The sequence below is a fragment of the Amblyomma mixtum genome, chromosome 1 (assembly GCF_055824585.1).
Source record: "Amblyomma mixtum isolate Tamu chromosome 1, ASM5582458v1, whole genome shotgun sequence".
Classification (NCBI taxonomy): domain Eukaryota; kingdom Metazoa; phylum Arthropoda; class Arachnida; order Ixodida; family Ixodidae; genus Amblyomma; species Amblyomma mixtum.
Window position 1 is genome coordinate 34,507,672 of NC_143012.1, and position 20,715 is coordinate 34,528,386.

The 20,715-nt window shown below is 51.7% G+C and overlaps 1 protein-coding gene across 3 annotated transcripts in view; it reads right to left on the bottom strand.

Annotated features, from left to right (window-relative positions):
- LOC149365985 (uncharacterized) overlaps positions 1 to 20,715 on the bottom strand; it is a 195,152-nt gene that overhangs the window by 73,258 nt on the left and 101,179 nt on the right. The window lies entirely within an intron of this gene.

Sequence of the window (20,715 nt, forward strand, 5' to 3'; positions counted from 1 at the left end):
GACCGCCGCAGCCGGGATCGAACCCGCGTCTTTCGGGTCAGCAGCCGAGCACCGTAACCACTGAGCCACCGCCGCGGCTTGAAAGGGAAATTAAGGAACAGATGCAGGTTCTTAGCCGATTGAGCTGTCTACGTTCACTTGCGTGCAACCTATATTTCTGTTCAAGGAAGGAAATCTCAACTCTCCTGGCACTACGCAATGTAAACTGTACGCCACCATCGGTGCCCACTCAGAAGTAGATTCGCAACGGAAAAGAAAAGCATGTTTGGGTATTTCCGCCGCCATCTAGTGTCATAAAATTATGGTAAGGCTCAAAAAAATTTTGCCTTAGCCTGCTCTAGGGACAACGAGATCAATGTAGCGATGTGCGGGACCAATTCCTCTTTTATGCTAGCATCCACCTCCCCTCTCCCCCGCCAAGTGTGACCTGAAGTTCACGTAGCGAAATTGGAGCTCGAAGAGACATTAGAGAGTTTTAGTATTGCGGGGTTTGCGTAATTGCGTGCATAGCGGAATAGCGGGTCCCGAGTGCGCATGCGCAGAACGCTAACGGGGAAATAGCGTTAGCGTACGAACGCAATTTTCAGAAGTTAGCGTTGCGGCAGTTGCGGATTTTGCGCCCTTAGCGTGAAAACATGGCGGCGTCCTTTCAAGCGAGAGCCGCCCGCTTCAGCCGATTCAGCAGCTCTTGCGATTCCGGTCGGCATGTTTACCGGCAACTACTGGCGTTTTTGCTTTTCGCTATGACTTACCTTGCTTCGACGATAAAGTTTAAGCTGCAATTCAGCCCAGTTTCTGAGATACGCTCTTGATTCTGGAGCGCGCAAGCCTAATGGAACCTCAAGCTGCACTGCTACCGTCTGCAACGGCCCGAAACGCAGCAGAAACCTAGCAAAAACGTCTGGAACGAGACAAAAATATATTTGGAGGTTTTTCGCGGTGTTTTATGGACTTAAATTATGTAAAGAGAGTTTATATTAAATTTTCCTCAAGTTTTTGAACATTAGACGTCATGTGATGGCAAATATTCGTGCTCCAACGGCTTGTAGTTAACATTGCCTTTACTAGATGGCGCCACTAATTTACGTTTTTGCTTCATTTTATTTCAATTTTGGGGTGATTTTGCAGACGAAAATGAACGCTGCACTAATAATTAGTTTAAAAAACTCGGAAATATTATGCTTTGGTAAGTTAGCGGCAATGTTGACCATTTTAGAAGAACCGCTGGCATCCATGTCAAGCAGATGGCGTTTAGCGTTTTCAAAAGGCTACACTAAAACTGTCTGTGGGGATAAGTTGCTTGCGGCACGCTAACGTAATTTCCCTTAGGTCCGCTATCACGCTACCGCTATACTAAAACTCTCTATTAACGCATGCATCTCATTTCAGCCGCATCATCAGGCACACAAGAGTGGAACACTGATGTTGCGGCTTGCTAAACAAACAAACAAATAGACGATATGTCCGAAGTGAAACGAACAACAAACATTCAAAACATAGCAGAAAACGTCCCACGATGAAGAATACAACACGCAGTCGTCGAGACCAGAGAGGTCATGGTCTAAGAAACCGAGCTGCCTGTCTGACGTAGTAATTTCTGCCCATAAAAAGGCTTCACGTCCTTGAGAGAGACAGAGCGTGAGGGGACAAGCAGGGCCAAAATCTCATTAAACGTGTTCGCTCCAAACGCGTTGTCTCTCTCTTTTACTTTCCTCCGCATTTCACGCGAAACGCACACCTCAGGCGCACGCCCGCGCACAGCCACCGTCTTGAAGGCCGACACCAGCACCACCAACCAGCTAAGAGCGCAGGTAATGCAGGGAAACACGGCAGCGGGAGAGGCGGCAAGGCCTCCCCCTCTCGACAGCATGAAAAATGTCCGGCTCAGGCCCGAGGAAAAGGCGCGGCTAACAGCGGGACAGCGGCGTTCGCGGTCACGTACTTACATTATAAATAAGGCCACGGCGGTGGCCCAGAGAACAAGATTACAGAGACCGGGTCTCTTCCCGCGAAACCACTACATCTACGCGCGAGCAGGGGGGGAGCGGGAGGGGGGGGGGGGGGGTACAGGGACGGATCCTTCCCCCGCAAAATAAGCGAGAATCGCGGGAAAGCAAAAAAAAAGGGAAAATACATGGTCCTAAACCTTAATATTACGGCGCTTCCCGCTGGATATCATATGGAGGTCGCGCGCGGGATTGAGAAAGGTAAAAGGGAGGGGGAAAGGAGGAGCGATCTGGAATGGAAGAATAGAGGCGGACTCGCCGCTTGTGGCGGAAGTGAAGCTGGTGGAAACGGAGGAGGGAAATATTAGAGAAATAGGAAGAATGGGGGGAGAAGGGACGACGGGGGTGTGACCGAGGGGGACATCTTCGCCACCGGGACGCCGCGCTTTGCGGGAGAGCCGACTAGCGCGCGTGAGAGAAATGAGAACCGCCCCGGGGTGTCTTTCCGGATCATTTTTCTTCACGCGTGACACCTCGTGTGTGTGTGTGTGTGTGTGAGGGGGGGGGGGGGGGAGCGCGCTAATATCGCGCGAATCCGCCGCCTTCTGTGCGCTGCTCGTCGTGGCTTCAGTGAGCCATTAAACACGGCATCACGGCCGAGCTACGCACGTATGCGTGAGTTCTATAGCACATTCTCTAGCGGATGAAAAATTCAGCTTCTTTCACTGCTTCAGCGCTCCTCATAACTTTAACGACGATCAATGGCGCACAGGGTCGAACGCAACGCGTACGCAGCACAAGTTGTCGCGCATGCTCCTCGCCGACTCGAAAATCGCCCTCATTTAGAACTCGGCGCATTTGTCATCTCCTCCATGCACCCCGTCGTTAACTCTAACACCTGCTCGAGCGCGTTTTTTTTTTCTTTCAGCGCATTTAGCGTGACGCAAAACAAAGCGAGGAACGCACCCAGTCGAAAAATCGACAGAGCCAGCCCCAACATACAACAAAAATTTTTTGTCGTCCCGTCGTTACGACAGATTTTTCTGTCGCATTGCGAAGTTGCCTGTTGTTGCGACAGAAATGGCTCTGCCGTTCCGACAGGAGACTGCTCCATACTACAGAGAAAACTGTTGTTACTACAAGAATTGTCAATGTTGTCAAGCCCCAAAATACGACAGGAATACCTGTTGTGACAACAGAAAATTTTGTGTTGCGTTTCTGTTGTGTTTTCTGTTGTGCTGCGCACACACGCGCAAGACGAAAGCCGAGAGAAATGCTGAACTCTTGCACTGCCTGCGTGAGTTCTATTAAGGTGGCAGCTTGGGCTTGTAGGTAACACATGCAAACAAAAATAGCGCAGGAACAGAACAAGGACAAGCAAGGACACACACGAGCGCTAAGTTCCTGCGTTGAGCGTTCGTCCCGACTGTGAGTGTTCCTCACGTGTCTTGAAGTCTGATTATAAATGCACCATAGAAAAACACAAGCCACAGCGACCAACTAGCCCGCCTTTCTCCTACAACGGTGGACGACCCTGTAAGCGATGCACCCTTGAAAGAGCGCAGTGAAGCAGATGACGCTGACCACCTGCGGCGCCGCACGGTTACGTAGCTTCAGTCGGGAACAGCTTCTGTTCCCCCCTCAGCAGACCCCAGAGCCAGTGTTGGTAGCTTGCGTAACGCAATCATTACCAGGGTCCCAGTCCCCGCTTATCTTAGCTCCTTTCTTTTCTGTTTCTCTTTTTTTTTCCGAACGCGGCCACCCCACAGTAAGTGACGCCGTAAAAGCGTCACTCCACTTCAAAGGCGGACGGTGCATCCCGATCGCAGTCCGCGGCAGACATTGAGACGTATCTGTCACGGAGACAGGGTCGCCTTCTCCGAAACTCTCAGATGTTGTCGCGAGAGTCTGGGTAAAAAAAATCAACAAAAGCAAAAAGTACAGGTTTTACAGCAGCGCCAAACTACCAGACTGCTGCCGCGGCGCGCGAGGTGGCGGGAAGAACTTAAGAAGAACGCGGCTGTCCGTAAAAAGAAGATAATCCGGCGCACGCACAGGCCGCCAAGACGAGAGATAACATCTCGCTTTCGCCCGTGCGTCGGAAAAATCCCATGGCAACGAGCGGCGGCAATCTCCCGCGAAACGAAGCCAATAAACAACCGGCCGTTAATCACCCACACTGCAAACCGTATCACACCTGAAGACTCAAACCACGCCAGAGTGCGTCACTTTTTTTTTTCTTTTAACGATAGGAGGGAGCGATAAAGGAGAAACCGCGGCTCCAAGTCCAAGCCGGGCATCGAGATTCCGCGGGGGTGTCAGTCAGGAGTCCAGAGTGGCCCCTACTAGCCTCCAAAATGTTCATAACAAGCGTAAGACGTCTAGGGTGGAAAGGGGGGGGGGGGGTCAAGGAGTCAATCAGGGCGATAAGCTAGGCGACTCAATCGAATACGAATGATCCCCGACCGCCCGTCGAGCATGGGAGAACGACATACGAGCAGACGAAGAGAAGACTGGAAGCGGGCAAGTAAAAATACATTAAAAAGAAAAACAAGGGAGGGAGAAAAGCAGACATACAGAAAACGACAGATCGAAGCGACCACGGAAAGACGTGACTGGCCTCGCCAAAACAGACGTTCTCGACTGCGGTCGACTCTTTTTTCTTTCTTTCTTTTATCCTCTCAAGCAGCTGCGGCGAGCGTTGCGGCATCTGCCTCTTCGCAGGTCTGGGTGGGCGAGAACACGAGTCCGCCGAGCGAGTGAGACGACACTTCGAGAGCACAGACGTTGCGGACCTGGCAGTGGCAGCGAGCAAAGCGCGGAGGCAGGTCGCGACACACTCCAGGAACGCGTAGGACGACCGCTGACAGACAGGTCGGCTCCCGAGGCGACCTCGCAAAGAGAGAGCCTTCGAAAGGCCGCGCTGTGCAAGGCTGGAGACCACCAGGAGACGAGACACTCGACGCCGACTGTGCTTTTTATGTTTGTTTTTCACTAGCTGGGTATTCTCGTTCGCCAATAAGCAAGCATCTGCCCGAGACATTGCGCATAGGACCCCCAAAAAAAGCCTGGCGGATGGGAGTTCTGAGAGCCAGTCAACTCGTAAAACACGCGGGAGCGGAATTCAACAGTATATGTAAACACGCGCGAGCGGAATTCCAAGTCTATGTGAACACACGGGAGCGGATTTCAATAGGATATATGTGAACACGCGGGACCGGAATTCGAAGTCTATGTGATCACACGGGAGAGGAGTTCAACACGCTTATGTGAAGACGCGGGGAGCGGAATCCAACACTCTATGTGGACACGATGCTATTTCCGCTGACTACGATATCTACGCGCACTATACGGCAGGCATTCCAACCAAGCGAGCTTCGCAGTCGTTGCGCCACAGTCTCACACATCAACTGACCAACACCGCTTCTACTACTACAGCTTTTCTCCAGTTGGTGACCTCAAGTTCTTGCTCGAAAATATGTTTTCTTGAAGTCTCTTTGCATTTCTCTCGCTGAAATGCGTGTTTCATTATTCCACGCATTTTTTTGTCTTTCATATTACACAACGTTATTTTGTTGCACAGCAACATATTTGCCTTGTTCAGAGATATGGCTTGTACTGCCTCGTCAAGCTGTTTGATTTCAGCTTTTAGCCCCGCAACCCACCGGAATGCCTGGTAGATAAAGTTCAATGTCAAATTGACTGTTTCCAGGTGCTATCACTACGACCTACACACTTCTCCGAACAAAAAATTTCGAGCGTAGGCCCACGGAGAGATAAGACAGACCGCATCACATCTTTAGACAGACCGCGTGTGTCTCGTTCAATCACAACATGGATGAACTATACGTCCTTGGGTGAACACAAGCGAGCCTTGCGGCCCATACGGGAGGGAGGGAGGGGGGGAGGGAGGGAGGGGGGGGGGGGTTGCAGCCTTGGTCGCCAACGCACACGTCACCCGAAACGAGCGTCTCATCACTCACGAAGACAGAGCAGATAGCCCCCGCCTCGCGTTCGAACGTCGCATTAAAGGTCCTCGCCAAACAACCACCCACAGAACGAGGGCTATAAGCGCTGCGCTCGTGTTCTTTTAAAGGCTTTCTTCCTTTCGGGTACAATACCTCCCCTGTCTTTCACTGCCTAGAATATGTGGGCAACACAAAAGTCATAATTACACGCAAAACCCGCTTGACTTCAGTCGAAATACGCCCGAAAAGCGGTGTCAGAATGGTTGAAAGGTCGCCTCACAGCTAAAATTTAGTTTTTGTTTATGCTTGTTGTTTCCTGAACGCACCAAGGCCACGAAATCAGAGAGACAGAGAGAAAAAGAGAGAGAGGGAGAGCGGGAGACACGAATGTTTTATATATAAAAGCATGGGTGAAAGTGGAATAGATACGTCCGTTACCAAAAACAGGACAGTTGAGGGGAGTCGGGATCGGACGCTTAGAGAGGCGCATTTATGTTTATAACAGACCGCAAAACTATCGACGCGTTGCGAACGCCGGGCACAACAAGCACGCACGCACGCACACACACACACACACAGAAGATACCTCTTGCCCAAGCCCTGCAGTTTTGTGCAAGACGACACGCAACGCAGCGAGACAAACGTTGCGTGCAATCCCAGAGGAAGAACACAGGACGCAGATCGGGCGGTGCACGATCGCTGGCGGCTACGCCGATCAGGTCACACGAGCAATCTGCCTGACATCGGCGATCCCTTTTACGTAACAAGCGCGGCGCGCTCGTGTCCGCATGCATGACTCCAAGGCAAACGCACGGCATCCAAATGCGACAGAGCGCCGCCAGGCACGGGCAAGGGTCCGGCTTTTCTGCTGCCGATCGCACGGAGAAGAAACACAAGACCCGCAGCAAGGAGACAGCGGAGGGAGGGGGAGGGGATAAAAAGAAACAGAGAGAGAAAAAAAAAAGCAAGGCAGGGTCTTGAGAGCGCACGCGAGAGCTCGATGGACGGCGGGCCGCTGCCAAGGCCGCCGCTCCTTACACAAGCGCGCCCGCGACAGCCGGCGGCAGTAAAAGGAGCGGGACACGCTTTGAAGCACCGCCGCGACACGCGGTATACGGGAGAAGGGCGAATGCTGGTTGCCGTGTGGCCTGCGGGTTCCCACTGGCCCTTGGCTATGGCCGAACGACACAGTTCGGACAGGGCGCGGTAGATCCGCTTTATGGCGGACGTTAAGCATCGAAGTTCGGAACGCGAATCCTCCTTTCCTTCGCAAAAGTAACCCGAAATAACGAACAATGAACTACAGTTGAACCTCGTTATAACGAAGTCGGAAGAGTCCGGCGATTACTTCGTTACAGCCGTAGCCTCGTTATAGCCCGTGTTGGCCGAACTACCAAGGCGAATCGTCATTCATTCGTTATATCGATTATTTCGTTATAACGAGGTTCGAATGTGCTTAGTGCCTAAACAGCCTGTGATTGTACATCGAAGTTCAGCACAGCGTACACAATATGCGGCCGCGGTGTCGAAAGACAGAGGGGTACAGATGCGATGCGGCAGAGTGAGAGAAAGAAAAAAAAAACCCTGCTGTTTTTTTTTTCCCATGCGACACTCAAGCGCGGCCGGAAACAGGCGCGCGAAACTTCCGGAATGGCGAGATCGCGATTACCGCTTCCTTCCCCACACGACTTCCCCTTGGTTTTCATAGCTGCTCCTTATTGGTTCGTTCCGTCATGCCCAGCGTCGCGAGTTTCTCCAACAATCGGTACTCGGTCCCTTGGCTGGGTTGCACAACGTGTACCCAGCAATCGCACAGTGCGGAGTGTTACGACTCCTGGAACGTCACGTGGTACTGTGAACACAAAGCAAAAACTCATTGCCACAAAGACAAAATAAGACCAGCGGGGAGGCGTATGCGGAATATTCTACTACTAACGTACACAGTCAAATAACTTGTGACGTAAAGATTGGTTTAGTTTATGGGGTTTAACGTCCCAAAGCGACTGAGGCTATGAGAGACGCCGTAGTGAAGGGCTCCGGAAATTTCGACCACCTGGGGTTCTTTAACGTGCACTGAAATCGCACAGTACACGGGCCTCTAGAATTTCTCCTCCAAAGAAATTCCAGCCGCCGCGGCCGGGATCGAACCCGCGTCTTTCGGGTCAGCAGCCGAGCACCATAACCGCTGAGCCACCGCGGCGGCTTGTGACGTAAAGAGGACGATCGCGAACACCTTTTGGGTTTATAGGGTTTAACGTCCCAAAGCAACTAAAGGCTAGGGGGGCACGCTGTAGTGAAGGGCTTCGGAAATTCCGATCACCTGGTGTACTTTAGCGAGCACTGACATCGCACAGTACACGGACATATAACATTTCTGATTATCTTTCAATGATAGGCGACCGCGGCGCGGCCAGTATCGAACCCGTGTCTTTCGGGTCTGCAGCCAGCATCATAACCACTTTTGTCGAAACGATCAATTCACTGTGGCAGTGCAAACCCATCCACGGCACCTTTCCTAAAGTAAGGCGAAGCATTCTTCGTGCATCATCGGGTGCATCATCATCATCCCAGTTCGTACGTTCGTGCATCATCATCCCAGTTCGTACGTTCCCAAACCATACCATAAATTTAAAAATGTAATTGCAACGTAGCATGAAATCCGTGCAGTTAAATGATCTACAATACATGATGCACCCAATTCTGCTTCAAATTCGACCAACGTTTCTAGAAACTGCAAGCCTCAATCCCATCTTCTCACGAGAAGCAAAGAAAAAGGCGGGGAGGGGGGGGTAAGGGGAGTGGGGTATTCTTTACCCTTAACTCCCTTTCCTCAGTTTGCATTTCTTACTAGATTAAACGTCAGCAGAACTGTTGTGACCGCCAGCGTCGTGGACCGGCCACCGAACTCGTTCAAGGCCAGCGAAGCGAAAGCGACCGAGCCCTCTCAAAATAACCACTTCTTTTGACCAGACAGGAAAACAGGGAAAAAATGGGGATGGATGGGGAACGCGCAACCACGCCCGAGTAAAGCCACGAGGACCGTGAAACATTTCCCACTACTCCCCAAGATGCTGGGTCCCTCCACAAAAAGAGCCGCCGCTCCTCTGATTTCCAGTGTACGCTGACGCAAGAAAGCAGAAAAGTCAAGCACGTGGGGAATACGTCCAGTGGGAGGTAGGGAGACCCAAGAAGGCCCAGACCTCGTGCAAAGAGCGGCGGCCTGTCTTCAATGGGCTCAAGTGGCCATGAATGATCGCTCGCTCGCTCGCTCGCGAGCCACGACTCCACCGGCTGCAAATGCTCAAGGAGCCATTGGGTGTCCTTAAATGCCTCCTGTATGCTTCCTTAATTCCCCTCCCCCCCCCCCACCCACAAAACAGAAAACGACATAAACAAGGCGACGGGGTGGCGGAGATGAAATTTATGGCTTTTTTTTTCTTTTTTTTTTTTGCTCAAGTGACAAACAGAACGACGACGGCTGACGGGGAGTGCAGGCCGGGATGTACCGCGGGGGAAGAGGAAGCCACCACTTCCGGTTCCGGTCGTGTCGCGGCGCTTTTTTCCTGCCCGGCGGCACTTTTGAGTCACAAAGCAAAGACGGAGGGCTCGGCCCTTTACAAACGCGGTCGGTACAACAACATACAGCGGAGCCGTAAATAGGGAAGACAGAGTGCCTGTTCGCCGGGAGGGGAAACGGCGGCGGTAAGGGCTGGGGGGGGGGGGGGGGGGGGGGATAGAAGGTCGTAAAATATTCCCGAAGTGGGAAGAACCGACCGGCGGGCAAATGGGACAACCGCTAAGGGGAGGAGGCATAGCCAGGCGCTGCCGTTCAAGTCGGTTTCGGGTGTTTCTCAGGCCTTCATTCCCGCTCTACACGCCGCTGCTCGCGGCTATCCGAAGAGCCGCTCTTTCTACACTTCAAAAGCCGAAGGTCGGGAGTACTTCTTTTGAAGACGCGGAGCCGGACGTTCGGAAAAAAAAAAAAGACTGTCGAAGGACCAAAGCGTTTTCACGGTCTCGCAACAAAAACATCATACCACGCTGTCGTGGGTGAACATGGGAAGTGAAGTTGAATGGCCTGAAGTCCTTTCTCTCTAGTCTTTCCGACGGAGGAAAACAATTTTTGTTTCTCATGCCCCACCACAGTAAGTGTCTTTTCTGTACTGTCTCACCAGTTTCGAGCGCCTCTCAGGGCACTTTAACCCGGCTCTTCAAGACTACTCCCAACTGCACCAAGACCACAGGCTACTTCTTGGGATAGCCTCGGGCCTCCTTTGTGCAGGGCTGTCAGGGGAAAGTGATCCGTGTCATTTCCCTCGGTAGCTGGCGAAAAACGCGTTTGCAATTAGTCGTTCCCGGCGAGTGAGCTGCAGCACGGCGGAGAAAGAGGACTCTGCGCCCGCTAGCTCGGTCGTCTTCCTCTTTTAATGAGGCACTCACTCGGCGACGACGCCAACCCGCATCGTTGCACGAAACCAGAGAGATGGGAGAGTGCAAAAAAAAAAAGCAACAACACAAAAACAACACCCAGAGCGAGAGCTCCAAAGCACGCGAAACGAGCCCCGCGACCATTACGGGCGTCTCGCCGGGCTCCCGAAGACCGGTCGAAAGTGCCACCGTGGTGTCGTCAATCCGGCTGGCGCGCCGCTAGGCGTCGCCGTAATCTCCGCAACAGCGTGCATCGCCGGCTATACAAGCACGTCGCGCATGAGTCGAAATGGACGGAAGCGTTTCACCAGCGCTGTCTTCAATGAAAAGGAAAAAAAAAAAAGGCAGCTGGGGAACGTGTAGAAAAAAACTTTCACGTTTGCATTGGCCTTTCTTGTTACGCGCACTCTGGCTTCCGTTGTCTGTCTTTCAAAAGAGTGATTTTTTTTTGTTTTTGCGAACTACGCGGCGAAAAGTCGTCACTGAGTTACCAGCGCCTCACCCGGTTGCATGAAACACTCCGTACCGCGCCATCGAACCGACCGAACGAGGTTTAGGCAGTGTGACTGTGGTACCACGATTTGATTTGATTTATTGGGGTTTAACGTCACAAAGCGACTCAGGCTATGAGGGACGCCGTAGTGAAGGGCTCCGGAAATTTCGACCACCTGTGGTTATGTAACGTGCGCTGACATCGCACAGCACACGGGCCTCTAGAATTTCGCCCCCGTCGAAATTCGGCCGTCGCGGCCGGGATCGAACCCGCGTCTTTCGGGCCAGCAGCCGAGCGCCGTAACCACTGAGCCACTGCAGCGGGTACGGTACCACGATTGTTACTGCAATAACCTGCAGATCGGCGGACATAAAGGTTGGCATCGATTACAACACCCAAAAGGAGTGATTAGAAAATACGTCGTGGTCAATCCCCTTGGACCTGCAAGCGTGACATCGCGTAATGATGGCAGGTGAAAGAGGACTAACCACTCTTTAACCAAATAAACCGCGGGGTCGTGACTATTGGTCGACGCCACTAGCTGGATAGAGGGACTGAGGGGCATCCGACGCTTCGTTCTTGAGTTGTAACCGATTATAGTAGCGCGACAGTAACAGAGCGAATTAAGCGTACAACTAAAAGCGCACACACAAGTTCGTCAAGGGCTACCTCCATTAAGCGCAGTCAGCAAGCAGCGCCGACGAAAGAACCAGCTGCGATGCTTATCCACACGCCATCGAAAAGGAAGCGGCCTTCGAGCGCGGCGAGCAGCAGCAGCGGCGGCCACGTATGACAAGCCGGCGCTGCGTGCATTTGCGGCACGCCGCCCCCGGCATAACCATCATACCTGGCGCCTCATTCCCTCTCCCCAACCGCGAACGGGACAGACCGCGAGGCATCGCCACTTCGGCCTTCGGGCAGCAAAAACAAGAGTCGCCGAACTCGCCCGCCACGGTGGCAGCGCACAACCCTTTCGCTCTCTCTCTCTCTCTCTCCTGTTGTATCCAACCTCTCTCTCGCCCCTTTTCGCTACCAGCGAAGGACGCGAGCTCCCTCCCTCTCGCTACAAGGCGAGAGAGCGGAGGCGTTGGCGCGCGCGCGCCAACGCTACGACGGAAAGCAACTCGCATGAGACGAGTACGCGAGGCCCATCGCTACCCAATGGACACTGGAACCCTCTAGGACATCCCATAGACTTCCTAAATGTCCCATGGACGTCTCAAGGACGTCCTAAACGTCCACATGATGTCCAAGGGAGTTTCAGTGCGGGTAGCTGCTCGGCACGGAGGTGTCATGGGAGTAGCCCGGTCCGTTTCCACGCACCGATGGATTTGGAAGTGAAGCGGCGTGATTTGTTAAGTGAATTTTCCAATAACCGATGTCCAGACGGAGTTCTTCCGATGTGGCTAAGCTACCGTCGATAGCCGGATACAAGTCAAGTCTGCAAAAGAGACATCTGGGCTAGTTGGTACGGTGACATACTGAATAAACAGCGCTAAAAAAAGACGAGGACGAAGAGCAAACAAGACGAGCGCTCGTCCCGTTAGCTCTTCGTCCTCGTCTTTAGCGCTGTTTATTCGTTATGTCTGCAGTGAAGCTCCGCCCACATTCGCGACCATCGCATGGAATTCCTCCACGACAAAAAAAAAGTAGTCCGTTGTTAAAACTTCTCTAGTTACCGAAACAGAAGCTAGCTAATCACAAGAAAAAAATTATACGCTATAGAATTTCGATACCTGGCTTGTTTGATAACGTCAAACATTAAAAAGCTGATTTCATATACGGTTATGATTGGCCAGGGGAGTAATACAGGACGCCGCGGACAGTAGGCAAGTGTTTAAAGCTGTTTTTTTTTTCTTAGTGGTATCCTACTATAAACGCGCAAGGCGGGAAAAGGTGGCGCTCAAGCCAGCTGTGAAAATTCTCGTTTCCTTCCGAATGCGCATCCATCCACGGTTCCAGCGGAGGAGTGATCGGCCACTACGGGCGACTAGGATTTTCGGAATGCCGTAAAGGAGCTTCTTGCGCCGGGGACATTAGGCGGCGACGGCCATGAAAGCTCCCAAGGACGGCGGCAGGCGGAAAAAAAAGCTTACGGTACTCGGAAAACGGATACAGAGACGGTGGCCACGGACAATTTTCGCGTCGCGATGATGCAGCGCAGCAGACTTTATAATCGCAACACATTTTAGGCGCAGGCTCAGAAAGAGCACTTCTATGTGTGTTCTAAACTTTTGCGGTCATGTTAAGCGCGCCTTGCTTTGTAATCTCACAGGCAAATATAGTCAGTTAAAATTGCGAGGACACGTTGGCAGTTGAGAGGCGAAAGCCGAGGACACTATCTCGTGACGACTGCCGGTGGATGTAACGTCACACCGATCCCGTGGCTACATCGATACCCAAATTATACACCTTTCGGGGATGTTAAGTGTTAATTACGCTTAATTACCCAATCCTCCATCTAATTTGACACAAATCCGACGTTTTTTCGACTATTCTGTGACAATTTTCACTATTTCGTGTCGACTTCTGGTGGATGTGAAGTCACAACGTTCCCGTGGCTACAACGACGTCCGCGCTATTTCGACGCAATTTCGACATTTTTGCATATACTTAATTAACTAATTAATCTACAGTCATCATACTTGACTTCTAGGTTAATTTTTTCCTCTCTCTGATGCACCCATTCGCTTTCTCCTATCTGTTTTAAATCCCGGGTTAACACGAGTTAAACGCTGCCAAAGGTGTGACACCCTCTGCTAACGGACGACAGTATGAGACATTTAAGGCTTTCGCCTTAAAACTCAAGAATTCAGCGGCATTCGCCCCTGAGAGAATGAGGACAAAGGTCCGTGTCTTGGAACACGCCATTGGGTGGAGCGCCCCACTGAGGGGCATTCCTGCCGCTGCTTTCTTGAGTTGTAACTGACTACAGGTAGGGTCAGCACAATGCTAACCGCAGCATTGCAGCATCCCACACTCACTTCCATGCGATTTGTATGTTTGTTTACTTTTTCTCACAGCAGCCTTGCGTCCATATTTCCGACAACGGACTTCCAATGAGTCGATCAGTTGCTACACCACTGTACTGTGTGCACATCTATGCGCGCGTTTCTTTAGTCCGTTTTTTCTTCGTAAAGTTGGGCTTTTTGGACAACTGCATCACTGCCACATTCTTTTCGGCCTTACGTTTGCTTCACTGCAGTGCTGAAACTTGAACCCTTGAACCGCAATTCCGAGCATGCGTTACAAGCAATTCTTGAAAACAGTGTGGTAATTTTAGCGCGAAAATACACAAAGCAGGAAAATGAAAAGTGGCTGTTCTGTGGACTTTTTTTTTTCGTCGCCTTCAACGCCCAACGCCAAAGGATTAACGTTCTCTTCAGCGGAACCTATCGCTTCAAAAAAAAAAAAAGGGGGGGGGGGGGGGGGGGGGAGAGAAGCCCGAGCACGGAAAAGCTGGGCGCAAGCCGCGAGCCCACGCTCTTAGCGTCCCTTCTTTTCTTGGACTTGCCAAAGTTGGGATAAAAAAAAAAAGTTAGAAGGCGCCACGGTCTGACGGCAACCCTGATCAAAGGAACCCTTTGATGTGTTTTGATATGAGCAGCGGAACTGACTTAAGCAGCGGTGAGACCCGGGGGGATCTGGCATGCCCGGAAAGCACTGCCGGCTTGTTAGAAGTTCAAATACTATGCTAACCCTCAAGCTCCATATCAATGTACGGCGAGAATGCAATACCTTTTGATCTTCAGATAAATCGTAAAGGTTCAATTATACGAGAAAGAAGCTGGTTACTTTTGGCAAAGGCTCCGTTCCACCGACTGACTTCCTGGGTAGGTTTGCGCTCACTCGCGCAGTGACATGGGGGTGTTTCCGCGGAAAAAGCTTCCCAGTCTGAAATTTAGCTGCCTGCATGAACCAACACTGGGCTCACTCCAACTACTGTTCGTCTCTCGAGAGAAACACTTTGATATCACTGCGGCGACCCGCACTGGAGCAGTGCGAAAGCAATACGTTCACATACTATATCAACGTCCATAGCTGTTCTGACGTCTATGTACTATATCGACGTCCACGGCTATTGTGACGTCTAAGCGTAGTTTTTAGCGTTTATTTAATTAACTAATGAAACCTCATCAACCAAATTTTTCCCACGGCAACATTTCATCACACAATATCTGTCCCAATCACACTTTCACACATTTACCTTCACAGCAAGACGTAATCATGCCGACAAAATTTGCGGACACGTTTTGCTGACGCGACAGAGCCATACAATGCACTTTGATATCACTGCGGCGACCTGCACTGGAGCAATGCGAAAGCAAAACGTCCACATACTATATCGACGTCCATAGCTGTTCTGACGTCTATGTACTATACCGACGTCCATAGCAATTTTGACGTCTAAGTGCAGTTTTTATCGTTTAATTAATTAACTAATTAAACCACACCAACGAAATTTTTACCACGGCAACATGTCATCACACACTATCTGTCCCAATCACACTTTCACACATTTACCTTCAGAGCAAGACGCAATCGTGCGGACAAAATTTTCGGACACGTTCTGCTGACGCGACAGAGCCATGCAATGCACTCGCAATACTAACTGCGCTTGAAGCGAGGCAACTATGTGTGGGTGACGCAAGGCCGAACGCGTGGCGAAAGCTTCGCCTCGCGTTACGGGAGGCGGAATCTCCAGCAGAACCCGACACGAGGGACCGAGCACCGCGTGTGACCTCACGCTTCCGCCTTCTTCGCCACTGCGATAGACCTTTCCACAAATTGCAGCGCCGCGCCATCCCCTAGCGGATCCGCGCAAAGCATGATGGGAGAAAGGAGCGGTCGCCGCCCGCGTCGTCTGCTGTCAAGCGTGTTGCTGTGTTGTGCCGCCGTGTTCAGGCGTTGTGCGTCTTCTCGTGCGCGTTGTAAATGTTGAAGCGCAGTGCTGTGGTGGTTATCTCTTAGTCTTTCTGCAATTATGTGGGGATTTTTTTAGACATTCGACATGTCTGCAGATTAGAATCGCGGTGGCGGTCAAAGGTGCTGCGTGCCCGGCTGTAGTAACAACACGAGAAAGGACATCAACATTTCATACCACGTATTCCCCAAGGACAAGAAGGTGAAGCTAGAATGGGTGCGCAGGATAAATCGGCAAGGTTCGCAAGGGCGATTTACCCTGTGGAAGCCTTCGAAACACCACAAAATATATGGTACGCATTTCAACACGAGCGGGCGCAAGGGATACATGGATCGTCTCTCAACGATCTTTCCACACCGAGTGTATGCGGAACGGACGCCTGCTGTGATTACGCAGAGCAATGGGCACATGCGAATCTCCAACTTCGGCTGGTGACCGAGGCAGAGGGCGTCGCGACTAGGTACGGCCAGGACGCCACAACCGGCAGCCTGAAGGCCGCCCGCAATGCTGCTGCATAATTTTCGCTTTTTTTTTTTTTTTTTTGGGGGGGGGGGGGGGGGGCTTTTATGAATAAAGTTATTCACCACCACCATGGGCACATGAGCGGCGAGGGCTCTGTGTATACATGCATTGGGAGAACGCCGGTCTGCGTCTGCTGGTGCTCGGCTGGTGATCCGTGGCCGCGGAACGCAACATCCGACTGTGTCACGCTTACTGTGTCAACCAACTGTGTCATGTTTAGCAAATATCTCGTGTTCTGTCTAAGGGAGTGCTTGAAGATTATATATTACAGCAGTGAACATTTACCGCGTCAGCATGAAATTTCCCCAGGAATGCGCCGATGAGGACAACTGCACTCATACTGTTTACATCGCTGCGTACGAACAGTTAGTACTCGTTTTTATGACATAAAACGCAATCGGCGCTTTAGTTCTATTAATCAACCTGTTTCCTTTTTTACCGGCTGTAGCCGTGCTTGTTTACGCAGTGCGATAATGTGTGGGAAGCGATGGTGCGATCGCACGCCTGAGAAACACTTAACAACCGCGGGCTGTTGACATCGCGCAGGACCGGCGCTTCTCGTTTTTTGTCCCGGCCGGCTTCCTCCGACGTGACCAGTACTTTATTTTAAACTACTTTATCCAGAAGTATGTTTGGCGACCGTTCGCTTTAACTGAAACGGCCTAATTTGTCATCCACAAGCTAGCGACGGCGACGACTGCTGCTGGCCGTAAAGCACGGCTCGGCAGTCTGGGTCACACCGGCGTTTCACGTTCATCATATGCGTGCCCAGCGATCTAAGCAACAATTAATTTCAGGTCACTATTGCCAAAACTACACTCGGTGACCATTTTCATTCGCTAAAGCTAGTGATTCGCTCATCACAACCGCCGCAATCACAGATCATATCCCACGGACCCGCTAGGCCTAGTCGTCGCGGAAGGGAAGGGAGTCGTCGTCGACTGAAATTAATTTGGCAAGCGCTTATCGCTGGTGACTGTTCAGGTGTGCACATGTGAAATATGGCCGTTCGTTTCGCTCATTTAGAAGCGCGAACATATTTGCACCGCCGCCTCATCACCGTGCTTTCGCTCAGCCGCCGACAAGGCTGACCGTCCGCCGATCGGATTCGTCGGTGTCGTTGGCCTGAAAAACGTGTCCCACTGCAGTCATATTATAGTAAACTAGATATTTCACTATAATCACATGCTGCTGTTGACCGTGATAGTGTCGTTGTCGGAGCAGTGTGACCACCGCCGTCGTCATCGTTGTACACTGAAAACGAGCTGAGGCTTTCGAATGCGCTTGGAAGGTTTCGTGTAGCACCGCGCGCGTCCGTCGAGTCCGAATGTCATTCGACTCAGGTGTCATTCGAACGTTCCCGTGTAGCACAGGTATAAGAAACAGCGATGGCGACGAGATGGCAGAGGAAGGCTTTCCGGTGATCAAGCGCGCAGTCGGAGACGGAACGAAAAGACGCGAGCGCGGCGCCGCGGGCGCCGCGGCGCTCCGTTTTCCCAGAGTGCTTTGCGCGGCCGCTTGGTGGCGCGGCGGAATTTGTGGAAAGGTCTATTAGACCCGTCCGCCGTACACAGCGAACTCGTCAACGTCGACGGCGATAAGAAACCAGTCACCCGCGCTGTCTGCTTGCCAGACTCCACGAGTCGTCGTGGCAGAAACTAAAAGGCACTCCCGATCCCCGGCATCCACCAAAAAAAATGGTTGCGGCATTGAGAAACGCGTCGCCTTCAGTCTCGGGAGCACACTGCGATTTCAGCATGCAGAACAAACCCAAACGCCGTATTGAGAAACAAAAATAACAACAAAGAAATGCCTAATGGGGGGGGGGGATTTAGGGGAGACTCCCGAAGGTGGTTGGGGGTGCTATTCGCGCAATGTTTACTGGACTTGCTTCAGGATAAATTCAAGCCTCAAGCCTTGCTGTGTCGGATAAGTTACCGCGATCTAACGACTAGTATCCTACTTTTCCTGAAAATAGAGATTGCATAAGTTTTAAAAACGAAAAAGAAACGAAACACAGGTGTCGCTACCTCCGGCCGATTATGCATGCAAGTAAATAGGGATGTCTGCCCCCCTCCCCACCACTACTGATCCCGGAGGCTAGGCTACATCGCCGTTCACTTCCTACGGGAATCACAGAGTCCATTCCGGTGTAGCGGCAACGAGATTAAATGTACGGGCGGGTACATTGTTAGGCGCAGTTTTTTCTCGGCAATAAATGCGTCTTTCGCTACCTGAAAAACATGAACACTTTGTTATCAGCGACGGTATCAAAACATACTGCAATCCATTCCAGCGACACTTCGACGAAAATCTCAAAAGAGCTGTTGACCACATAAAGCTCACTTAGATTACGACAGTTCGGAGAACTCTTAACACATTACAGCGCAATGACGCCTTCAACACATACTGCAATCCGTTTCAGCGACATTTAAACGAAAATCTGAAAATGTTCAGAACATAAGGCTGTCTTGGATTACGACAGTTCAGAGAACTCTTAACACATTACAGCGGTGTCAAAGACGCCGTGCTGGTGAACAACGGGCTCGACTGACAGATGTAGGCATCTTTATACTGTAATTAACACAGCCCAGCTGGCTGCCTACTGCAGTTTCAAAGGAGATACCAAAATGGAGTGTAGGCGGATGACGGGGAAATCTGACCGCGTAACGTAGTCGTAACTGGCTCAAAACATGAGCAAATGAGGGTCATTGGTAGAAGCATTTCTTCTTCAGAGGACTCGATCCGGCTTATGAAGACGAGTAAAGTGATACCCAACTCCCACCCTAACATGGCGGCCATATACAACAGCGTCAGGGCAGGCTCACTGCGTCCAACTGACCGCATGTTGTTGTTTTTTTTTTTTCTCTCGAGTAGTCAGGTCACGACTGCAGGTGCACGGAGACATGGAATACGAAAGCAGCTCAGGACGCGTTCGCCAAGCCCGAACTCACTTCCCCCTGCGTGGGGCCAGCAATGATCCCCGTCGCAAGGCCTCCCTCCTTAACTCGATAAACAAAAAGGAAATAAGAGGAACAAACAAACCGGAACCGCAAGGTGGCAGCACAGGCCCCTCCGCTGCAATCGCGCAACAAACACACAAAAAGAGCGAGGGCGGAGAGTTGGCCGACGCTTGCGCAACAACACCGCTTTCGTGAGCCCGAAATATGCGGTAATCGTCAACCGCCGGGCCCCCCTCTCTTCACTTCCCCCACTCGCCTATCTCTCTCTTCTACCTTCTCCAGGGGTAAACGATCGGTAAGCCCAGCTGAGAGCGTGCGCTAAAAGTGGGGGAGGGGGCGTCGTTCCATTACACCAGCGCACGTCGCTTCCAGCGTAGCCCCGCTGCATGCCTGAGGAGATGGCCATAGAGAAGCGATCCCGATCCCCATGGTCAAGCCGGTGCTCACGACTCCAACATGAGCACGGCTTGGGCCGGCGAAACTATGCGGCAAAGCACGATGTGTTGGAAAGGGCCCGGCGGGGTGCCTGATTTACACAAGTCGCACCAGTACCAGTACATGGAACTTGTCCCTCATGACGCCGTCTTGTAGCACCGACAACGTGCCGGCTTTAGCAAAAGACGCGAGAATACCAAGGCAAGCAACGCGATTCTTCGCTACTCCCTGGAATTCCTCTGAGCACTGTGGACGTCAAAGCAGAAAGTAAAAGTGAAACAGACACTCCGTGGTCAAGGCAATCCGTTCAATAACTGTGCGGAGTTTGTTTCGGAAGGTTTGGTTTGGTTTATTGGGATTTAACAACCCAAAGCAACTCAGGCTGGGATCTTTAACGTGCACTGACACCGCACAGCCCACGGGCCTCTAGAATTTTGCCTCCATCGAAATTGGGCCGCCGCGGCCGGGATCGAACCCACGTCTTTCGGGTCAGCAGCCGAGCGCCATAACCACTGAGCCACCGCGGCGGGGTTTAGAAGGTATCAGAGGCAGGGAGCATTCCTGGTGCGAGGACACAACGCGCTCGCAAGCGAAAGAGTAATTCGACCAGAGTATTGATTCAGGCAAGGCGTACGCGTCAAAGGAATAAAACTCCTGTCGCATCACAGAGCGGATGTAGCTCTCGTGCTTTGCGGGCGATAACGGTACACCGCTTCGTTCTGTTCATGGAGAATGCAAGAGAATATCGCGATTAGTATCCCTATTGCTGGAGGCAGACAAGATGACATCTAGGAGCTTCTCGTTCACAAGCGATATAAACCTTTTCACAGAGGACTTCTTGGGTCACCCAAAGCGACGGTTGACCTGCCTCATCCTAACACTCAAATCACACAGCCCGAGTGGATCCGGCACTTCCTTCAAGATCATGCAAACATGCGCCAGAAAGGGAGCAGTCCTTTCCAGGAAACGTCAAGCGAAGGCTTCTCCGACTAACAGACGCCAGCCAGGCAGCGCGCGCGACAAGGAAAAAGACATG